The sequence below is a fragment of the Cibotium barometz genome, chromosome 14 (assembly GCF_041138505.1).
Source record: "Cibotium barometz isolate CiBa-2024 chromosome 14, ASM4113850v1, whole genome shotgun sequence".
NCBI lineage: Eukaryota > Viridiplantae > Streptophyta > Polypodiopsida > Cyatheales > Cibotiaceae > Cibotium > Cibotium barometz.
In genome coordinates this window covers 50,855,252-50,866,670 of record NC_141059.1, presented here as the reverse complement: position 1 = coordinate 50,866,670, position 11,419 = coordinate 50,855,252, and positions in this window count along the sequence as shown.

Genomic DNA, 11,419 nt, shown 5'->3' with positions numbered 1-11,419 from the left:
CACTCCAATATCATGATTTTCTAATTTGATATAAAAAAACAATGACTACTAAGATTAATGCCTTGATTTATCTAATATTGGCAAAAAATTTAAAAAAAATATAATGTACACTAATATCCTTATTAATCTAAAGTTAATGCTCATAATCATAAGATAAACTAGACCAAGTGGAGAGATACCTTACCTCAATCACACCCAGATAGGTTACTCTTCATTCCACCACTCCCATGAGACAAACAAGCAAGAATTGAACAATTTAAGCAATATAAAACATAAAAGAGATTAAGGTTAGAAGTAAAACCTATTCTAATCACACAAATCTACTCTAAATCACAACAATAGCACACCCAATCACACAATGCAACTCAAATCCTACTCTAGAACTGTCACATAGCCTTTAACGGCATGCATGAGTCACCCGTTTTAACGGTAGCCGAGCTCGATTGGACATGGAGTCCAAATATCTATTACCTCTGGTGTGTACTATGTCCCAAGAATTCGAGATGATTAGAGTGAGTGTAACTTAATTTTTTTCAACTCTAGGTGTGCACAGTGACACAAAGGCATGAGCTCTGACATTTTCTGATTTGTGTGTGCAGAGTCACACACAAAGCTAGACACATAAGGACATTAGTTTCTATTATTGGGATAGTGCATATCAATCCATTTCCCATTTTTGTCTTGCATTTTGGGCCATGATGTTATAGCCTAGCCCATTGAGGCTTAGTGAATGTTGTACTTAACAAAGTCAAGCCAAAGTCTGACAATGCTTGTATGGTCCTAGATTCATGAGACGATCTCTTGGATCAGGACGTACTAAACTATCGCACTGTTGTGCTACTTATTAATAGTGAAAGTCAATCCATTTTCCATTTTTGTCTTGCATTTTTGGGCCATGATGTTATAGCCTAGCCTATTAAGGCTTAGTGAATGTTGTACTTAACAAAGTCAAGCCAGAGATTCTGACAGTGCTTGTATGGTCCTAGATTCATGAGACGATCTCTTGGATCAAGACGTACTAAACTACCGCATTGTTGTGCTACTTATTATTAACAACGAAAGTGTATTATGCTTAGTCTGCGCATATGCAAGTTCTCGTGTATGGTCTGTAGAGATCAACTATTCTAAGAATTGTAGTCATCTTAGAGTGAGGTCCGTAGTGATCTTTCAATTTAGAGTTTATTGAAACTTGGACGTTCATGATGATAATGGTCTAATTGTTCGCTTGTAATAGAGTACAAGGCTACTCTACCTACCTTTGGAGTATATCATTGATCCTTTCGTTTGATAGGATGGGAGTGTCCCTGAGAGGTCTTGCTGTAAAACTACCTTGTGGGGGCTAGTCTTTATACCTTTCCTTGTTACTTCATAGATTAGCTTAATCAGTAGTTATGTAATGGGCCATTGGGATGTTGTTGGATTGTTCTCATAAATAATTTAGATTGAGTATATGGTTGTGGAACTTGATATAGCTCTTGAAGCTATAGCCATGTTGAACTGTACATCGTATACGGTGTTGCATAGTTCTAATAATGCAAACGCCCATAGGCTTGGGTGCATAGTCATCCATATGCTTAAGATTTTATAGCTATTTCTCAAGGAGAGTAAAAGAGTTTACTTATGCATCACAATGAACTTCATGCTCATTTGATGGAATGGAACATCATATGTTCATGAAGTTCGTGGTGGTCTTAGTGGTATGGGACACCAAGATTTGTACACAAAGGTTGACTCTTTGGTTGTTTATATGCTTGTTCCATAGTGATCAAGTGTTGGTATAATTATTCCATAATGTGATCAAGTGTTTGGACAAGATTAAGCTTTGAAACTCACTTGATAGCATTTGTTGGGAAGAAATCAAATGATAGAGTTTGGAGAAGCTATGGGTAGCATAGCCATGATCAAATGCTAATGGTGGTGATAGACTGGTTCCAGTTTGAGAATACTATAAAACTATTGGTGAGCAGGGAGACTAGTATTGTTGAATGGTTTCGATATGTGGGGGACACCCTACAACATTCAAGGAGTGTAGACTCACTATATCCAATGCTCGTGTTCACTCTTGAACGCATGTTTGGCTGCTACAGTACAAATCATGGAAGTATAGAATGACTTTCATGAATAGAAAAAGTAAATTCTTATTTTACTTGGGCTATTTAGTTTTTCAGAGTTCTTGTCTAGAACCTCAGCTGCCTGTAAGGCACTAGGAAAAATAAGTAAAGTTTTACCAGTATAAAAAAGGGGTTACTAAGTACCTCACTCCAAACGAGCATGGTAATTACAATCATTGGATAGATTGTGTTTGTTAGGAATTCTAAGCCGGAGAGCTTAGCGGAGTATCCTAACATGTCTAGCAATGTTTTAAACTAATTTGGAGAGATCAGAGGTAAACCATAGTAGATTTAGTGTTATCCAGAGTGATAACATTCAAATCTTTATCTTGATACTAGTACATAGTGCTCAATAGTTATCGTGATTATTTTATATTCAGGCATGGTATTGTTATATGTGCATGCACTTTCAAAAAACAATCATCGCCTCCCTCACCAAAAAGATGTGCTGATTCAGAGAGATTAGCTAAGGTTTCTGCGAGAAGAAGAATGACTGCTAATTCGGAGTGATTAGATGAATCTCTTGGGTTATGTACTGAGACGAAGAACCCTTTATGCCTACTTGACCTTGTGTCAAATGGGGGTGATAAAACTTATCGGGGGAAAAAGTGATAGTATATGTTAATCAATATTGGGTATTGACTTCCAATGAGCTCAAATTTTATGGAAAGTCACATACCTTTGGTGCTTGTTATTCTAGATAAAGCCCTAACCTTCTCAATCTGGTGCTAAACCAAATTGGCAAGAGTGTTCAAGGTGTAGTTGAGTATGCGTGAAATTATTTCATGCTATGCTTAGGCATGGTAGATGTCCATGAGGTGGATCCACAAAATATTTGGGGCAAGTTCTTAAAGGACTTTGCTATTTTTATTCAAACTGAAGTGTCACTCGACCAAATCTAGGGAAAGATTTGGTGTTTTGATAGACAGGGTAAAGTGGATGTCGTTCTCTTTACTTTGCTAGGAAAAAGAATAATTATGCACATTTGTGTTTTGTAATATGTTTTGAAGTACGTATAAGGACCCGTTATTTTTTACTGTCATCGATTGCAGTTGGGTAGTGTATTGCCACCTATGGGTAGGTAGTGCATTGCCACTATAATGAGGAGGCAATAAAGATTTGTTATATCCCAAACTTCATATTGGTATTAAACACAAATTAGATGTTTTGGTATTCATGTCAAAGCAATCTCAAAGTATAGAGATTAATTTTGTTTGTTTATCAGTGTAAGGTATGTTGTAGGCATACCTAATCCACACATCATAGCATATGTATATACAGACTGGGTAAGCGATAAAGAATTTCTCATTTATTACTTAAAAGTAAATCATTTCCCATAATTGAAATGGTTTATGATATTGTTTCACCTAGTAGAGGTGTCCAGTGAGACCACACTTATAGAGGTGTGTTTGGATGGTGCAATTAGCTTTTAGATATGACAACAAATAGCCCATAAACATGTCGATAGTAGAGACATGGTTGTCCTTAGAGACATAGATATGTATTGCCAAGTGACCAAAGTGGTTACAGAATTAGACATGTGGATAGGCATGTATCTACTTGTGCGTTGGGAGTGGTACTCTCATTGGTGCACGTTACTCTTGATTTTCTAGTAGTGTGTAGACACTGTGTAGACACTATACATCACATAGACAGTGGAAATCATCTTTGTTGTAAGATGTGTAAACTATTCTTGGAAGAATGCAAGAACTTTTGGAGGAGGAAAGTGTAGCTTTCCCTAGATTATGTGTAAGGTTAATTGAATGTTACTACATTATAGACAATTTGTTAAAGACTTATAATAATAGTTACACAAATTTTTTTAAATTAAATTCCATGTGGTTTCTAACCACAAGAGAAAAACATCTTTGATGTCATAGAACATGCAAAGGAATTCCTTGAATATCGAAGCACCCATTATAAAGTTCTTGAGTATTTGAGAACTTCTGGCCTATACTAAAGGCTTGATGTTATTCGATGCCTTAGTGGCAATTTGTGTTTTATTGATATCTTTCATAGTTGCAAGTGGAAGCTATGGTTTGGTATTCAAGATGAAACATGAGTGTTGCATAATTCATTGGTCGTAGTACTTAAGGAAAATATGTGCTTTGTGTCTTGCTTTCCTTGTCGTAGTACTTAAGGAAGTTACATGCGTAGATGACTATATAGTCTACACACAGACACTTGTTTACAACTTTTTGAACCGTTTTCATGGATAAAAACTCTTCTTGAAGGGAAGAGTAAATAGGTAGGCAAAGTTTCTTCCAACTAAAAAGATATGAAAACATCTAAGCTTACTAGTCTCTTTAATATCAAACAACTCTACAAAATATATTGCCTACCTACGGATACAGTGTTGGGTAGAGATAGAAATTTTGATAGTCACCTTGAAGAAAAATCTTCAAAGCTTAAATATCACTCGAAGTAAGAGCGAGGTCAACCATCCATAGATTAATTTTGATAGTCGCCTTAAAGAATATTCTTCAAAGCTTAAATATCACTCTAAGTAAGAGTGAGGTCAACCATCCATAGATTAATGGTGGTCAAACTAAAACCCTAACGAGGTTTTAGAGCATATGCTTATGTATAGTTGAATAATCTAGTGAAGTGGTAGTGAAGTGGAATACCTCTCACCTTTGGAATCTGTTTTTTGTTGCTCATTTTTAACCAATTCCTAGGGTTAACAAGAGAGCGACTACCATTATCTTACACCAAGGAGTCAAGGTAGATACACTAAAAGGTCATACATTCAAGATATGAAGCAATGGTGTCCAAATATATAACTTGGGCGGACACTCGTAATGGTCTGACGGAATACTTATGGTGATTCCCGCTTCAAGAGTGTGTGGTAGCAGGGGAGGGATGAATACACGTAGTGCAACGTGGCGGTGTGACAATGCTCACGGGAGACACGGTGGAATTGCTTCTTAAGGAGTTGTAGAGCTTAGAGTCTTCAAGGGTTACGAGCTCGGCCATTGGAAAGGTCCTCACAACAGTTGCAGTTCACTAGATAATCTTCTTGTTGGATGTGTTCCAAGGGGGTTTGGGTGAGCCATAACATTTTTAACACCGTTACCGGGAATCATCCCTTCGCTTTTTCTATCATTTTTCTCTAATCTACGCATTATCCATTGCCATTGTCTTGATTAGTGGTTTCCCATGAAAAAGATGTGGTTTTAATGGAGATTTGTGTGTGATTTGGTGATTGAAGAATAGCTCTCTTTTTTAAAGATGATTTTTTAGCTTAAATGTGTTATTTTATTAGTTTAAATTTTGATTTTACTATTTGTTAAGTGTACACATCGTGTGTATTAGGTTTAGTTTGCATCCATTGGATCAAACAATGCAATGGAATACAATTTTTAGTGATTTTTAGCTCTCTTTAAAATTAAACATAGAGCTAAAATCATAGAGCTAAAATCATTAATTTTTGTTTGAGTTGTATGTTTTTTGCTTGATTTGTATGCATTAGAGTGTTAGCAAGCATTAGGAGTAGCTTAATCCTATGAATTTAAATAAAACTCTTAAAAACCATAGTTTCATAATCTTAAAAACAACCTTTATCCATGGCTTTTCAAGACAAGGTGATCGGTGAAGTGTAGCACAGAAACTCTATTCAATTTAGCGTAAACAAAATGAAACCATTAGAGATTTTATTCTTCGAGGCAGATAAAAATCTTGGACTCATGATGTGTGTTATGGGAAAAACTAAACGATGCTCAATTGAAGAGATGTTTAATGATGGGCATAAAGAAAACTAGCTTACACAACTTAATCATTGTATCCAATCCGAAAACATTCGATCAATGTTGTAAAGAAGCAATACATTTAGATGTTAACATGATGGACGATGATCATGATACAAAATGTTCATCATCTAAACCAAGTGAAGCAAAGGCTTAAAAAAATTGATCTCGGAATTGTTATTCCCTGAATTCTGCGTATCCTTGCTTAAAAGTTTTGAACCAAAATCTCCAAGAGAGGATGAGCTCCCTCAAAATCAAATATCCTTGCTTAAAAGTTTTGAACCAAAATCTCCAAGAGGATGAGATCCCTCAAAATCAAATATCCTTAATGCTTCTGAAGGTGATGAACGAAATGCCTTGTGTTCAATGCCATCATTACGTCCAATCCCCACTGTGCATACAATAGACCTATCTTTCTGTACTGCATACATTGCAAAGCCTTTAGTCATAACACGGCCCAATGTCCCTCTTCACATACAGTCTCAATCTCCCATGCTCCAAAACCTCAATCTCCCGTGACCCAAACAAACACAGTTCAAAGGGTAGAAACTACACAGGAAGCAGTTAAGCAAACACTTCAGTGTTTCTATTATCGTGGACTGCACAAAGTGGTAGAATCCACAGTTTGGAATACTTCCATGCCCACAGTCAGTGACACTTTGCAACCCATACGTGAACGATGTGGCATCAATCACATATTCCAAGATTGCCCAAGGCGAGTTGCTTCAATGCAACCTATCTTGCAAAATACAACTCTTACCATCTTGAGTGTGCAAAACGAGCAATTATCCATGGTACCCTTGAATGTGCTTACATGCTTACAAGCCAAGGCATGATTGAGAAACAGTAAAAAAGAATGCAAAAGAAAACACTTCAAAATGGGTAGAAGATTATGTTTTAAAATAGAAACCAAAAGGTGAAACAAAACCTTCTAAACCCAAGAAAAACAAGGGTCAACAAACTGTCGAAACCAAGTTTGAAATAAAGGACATAGGAAAGGAGCCTATGGGGGATCTGACCCCAACAAAGCCAAAAGCTACACATGATGCATAAGCATCCACCTCAAAGGCTACCACTTAAACCACAAAACCCACATTTGCAATGCATAATAAAAAAGCACCAAAGAAAATTTGTTCTCACCGTCGCATGGACGAACATAAAGAAAACCTGACGATCCAAGGAAAGTTAGATAATGAAACAAGTCCTAGTACATCGCTTAGTAAGGATGAAACAAGTTCTGATTCATCACTTAGTGCACTTCAAAGACCAATCAAGAAGCTAGAACCCACACAACCACCCAAATGGAAAATTATGATCAAATGGCATATGCAAAACGCAAAAAGCAAGCTCAAGAGAGCATGCTGAGCATTATTGGGTGTCGTACAAGATCACTAGTTATGATTGAACCACATAATGTCAAACCTACAAAAGCAACCAAAATACAACAACCGGAGGAGTATTGCTTCCCCTTTCAAGGAAGACGTACTCTCTACAGAAATTAGGCTACAAAGAGTCATTAAAGGCAGATTGCATAAATGATGCAATTACAAAAGCACATGAGGAATTCGATAAATCCTTTACAAAATTAAAGCAATCTCGTAAATCCTCATTTGGAGGAGTGCTCTTCTCTCGTGGTGGGTGAAGCTAACATAGCTTCAACCCTTGCACCTTTAAAGGATAAACATGTGTTATACCAAGACATCAAGAGCTACATAGAACAAGACTGTCAGGATTCGCAAGTTTCCAAACAAACCTCAATTAGATTTGTGAGAGAACCGAGTGTGCCATTGTACACATTGGGAGCTTTAGAAAACACTGAAGAGGATGAAAGTAAATTGGAATATGAAACCAACATGGGATCTAAACCTGAAACATAAACTGAAACATCCATGGTTCCACTTGAAGATTCTATCATGGTATGGTTAGATTTCTCTATTATGGACAATGATGTTAAGCATAAACGCGCATTGATTAGCCCTCAAGCTAGTGTTAACATCATGACTACAGACACTCGGGTGTCATTGGGACAACCTAAAATCATCCCTAAAGAGAATGGTATTGCAAGAGATGCCAATGGACAAAACATTGAAGTTCTAGGTTACTTTAGCTTTACTACTCAAACAATCGATGGAAATGTGGAGTTTAGATTCCATGTTACCCCAAATTCCCTTGAGTATGATATCATCCTTGGTGGAACTTGCGTACGTGACTCATTGTATTCAATTAATGAATCCATGTTGCAAACAGTCACCTTGAACACTCCTGCAGGCATTATGAAATTGCTATTATGGGAGGAAGAGACCTTGGAGGAGCTAAAACTTCCAGCATATCTTACTCAGAATATCCCAAGAATTTTGGTTAGATTAGAACTTTCCAATAAAATCACCACAATACAAGCACAACTTTATCCACAAACAAGAGCACAATCTCATGACCCTTGAGTTATGGGACTTGCTAGGTCAACCAACACTCATGACTCATCCTAATAGAATTTCATTCACACAAGACTTGAGCATACCATGTTTAGGGTACTTTCAACATACAATGTATATAGAAACTAACCCCCTTACTTGCAAGTTTTTTGTGGTTAAGTATGTGTTGGAAGCAGGTTTGATCTTGGGGCATAAATGGACTATTGATGCTCCAAGCACCACTGTGCTTTGTTAGTGATAGGGTCATCATGATGGTCAATGACACAAATTTGACAATGCTTTATCGGGCGGCTTGGTTATTGATGTAGATGGGAGGTCTTCATATAGAGAGGCTTGTAGTTTTTTGCATTCATCAGCATCATAGAAATCCATTAGGGTTGGTTCCTCTTCCTCCGTGTAGTATGTGTGTTCATTCAACCCCAATGGCAACAAACTAGAAGCTGTACCTACCGCCTCGACAACAATTAAGTCACAAAAGAATAAATAAATAAATAATACAAAAAGAAAAAAACACAAGGGAGTCACATAAACAGACTACCTAAAAATGGTAGAATATCACAAGAAACTCTCATCCCTAGCCAATACATTTTTGTTAAACTTATAGCTTACTATTCTTTTGGCTAAGTTAATGTCATAGCTTCTCCATGCGTATATATCCATACTTATGCACTGGAGAACATTTGCACCAGAGCCTCACCATCGACAACTTTCTAGGGGGGCCATGGTGGGAAGCCTGGTCAATGGTACAACCCATCGCCTAGAATTTTCCTTCAAATTGCAAACCTCTCCAAAAGAAACTAATGTCTTCATAACAAATTAATCTCTAATCCTTAGTGAAGATGTCTATATTAGCCTCGCAAGTTGATGTAATTCTTTCATACCTCACAAAAAAAGTGGCTACTTCAACAAAAAGCAACACCTCAATAAGAGTCTAATTGACTCATTTCATGTACTTCTTGTTTACCTGCTTCATAGAGCACTTAAATATACATAAATACATAAAAAACACATGGGAAGAAGCATGCAGGAATAGGTCATCAATAACATTCAACAAGAATCTTGCTACACAAAGGTATATCATCAACGGCCAATTTCTTCAAATAATGAATGTCGCTTCAATGAATTAGATGAGGAACTGAGAAACACAATCTCATTCTAATGATTATGTCTTGGTTCCTCCAAATCCTTCCTTCTCTCCTCCCTCATTACTAACATCTCTTAATTTCCCAGCTAACATAAATAACATGTAACTCTGCTTATGATTGCCAAAAACAAAGTGAGCAAAAAACAAAAAATATACCGAAAAAAAGCATGCTCACAAAAATAAAATAAAAATGCAATCGCTCGCAAAAACCCCATCCCCACCACCCCGTTAGGAATTCCCAATACACTACTAACCTTTTCATTTACTAACAAGCCTTTCTCATTCCTTCCGAAGGAACAAGGACCATTGAACGTCAATCAATATCAAAAGCCATCAACAATACTTACCAATTCTCTCCACACAAAGGGCTCTGACGCGATCGAGGACACAATCAACATCAAGAAGGGAGGAATGTTAACCCATTCCTAGGGTTAACAAGAGCTACTATCATTATCTTACATTAAGGAGTCAAGGTAGATACACCAAAAGGTCATGCATTCAAGATATCAAGAAATGGTGTCCAAATCTACAACTTGGATGGGCACCTGTAATGGTCTGACAGAATACTTATGGTGATTCCCGCTTCAAGAGTGTGTGGTAGCAAGCTAGGATGAAATCCCAAGTGATGTACTCATGGATATATTATAAGAGTAGTCATTATAATAGCATTAGGGCTCTTATGAGCCTAAAGTGCCCGGCCGTCCATAGTTTAAGTGAGTGTGAACACATATGGCCATGTATATAAGTGAATATCTCTCATAATACAAAAAAATCTCCCATTGTGCTTGCTAATCCTCTTGCTGGTCTCTCTCTAATCCATGCTAGTGTGTGTGTGTGAGTGAAGTGAGGTGAGAGGAGGGACGAGTACATGTAGTGCAATGCGATGGTGTGACAACGCTCGTGGGAGGCACGGTGGAATTGCTTCTCAAGGAGTTGTAGAGCTTGGAGACCTCAAGGGTTATGAGCTCGACCGTTGGAAAGATCCTCACGACAATTACACTTCACCAGGTAATCTTTTTGTTGGATGTGGGGTTTGGGTGAGCCTTAACATTCATGAGTAGATTTACTCCACTTATGTTGTTTTATGGACTCTAGTCTAGATCTCCTATGATTGGCTAGGCTTATGTGGGCAGGCATGCCACTATATATGCCTGGTAGTGTGGACACTTATCCACGTTCCTCTATGGTTGGTTGGTGACCACGAGCTCGGATCCCTCATTAGATATGGTAGCATACACAACGTGGATAAGTGTGGACACTTATCCACGTTCCTCTATGGTTGGGTGGTGACCACGAGCTCGAATCCCTCATTGGATATGGTAGCATACACAACAATGTAACAAGAACATATTTCCTCAACAATCTACCAAGGATGTACATCTAAGGACAAAGATAGAGTGGGAAAAATTAGTAGAAAAATAGCTCTACCTCCTTACCTCATCCAAGACTAGTTTGATCCCCGATAGTACGCATTTATTTATGTAAGGAACCTTCTAGCTCTCTAGCAAGGAACCATAGTACTAGTGATTAGACCCCTTGTCTTGGATCATGAAAGTCCTTTTGGAGAGGCTAAAGAGGCCAAGAGGTGTGTCAATCCCTCATGTTTAAGCCCTTCTTCTTCACTCTAATCAACTAATTTTTATTCTAAAAGGCAAAGGTTAAGCTAAAAATCTTGAATCACCTTCTTCTCCAATCACGCTCAACCAAACTCTCACATAAGCAAGCAAGCATGCACACTTAACACACTCCATTCACATACACAAGCATGCACTCTACAATCAACCATGTAAGAAGGTAAGAGGTCAAGAGAAGAAGAAAGCTTTGCACTTGAGAAATGATAGAATTCTCCCTTTCACATTATTCAAGTTATATATATGCAAAAGGGCTTTGCCTGACTACCTAACTTAAGTAGGTGCCCAATTCTTATCTCTACCCATATATACAAGGTTGTGGCTATGGCGGCTTTGATACAATAATGGCACATGG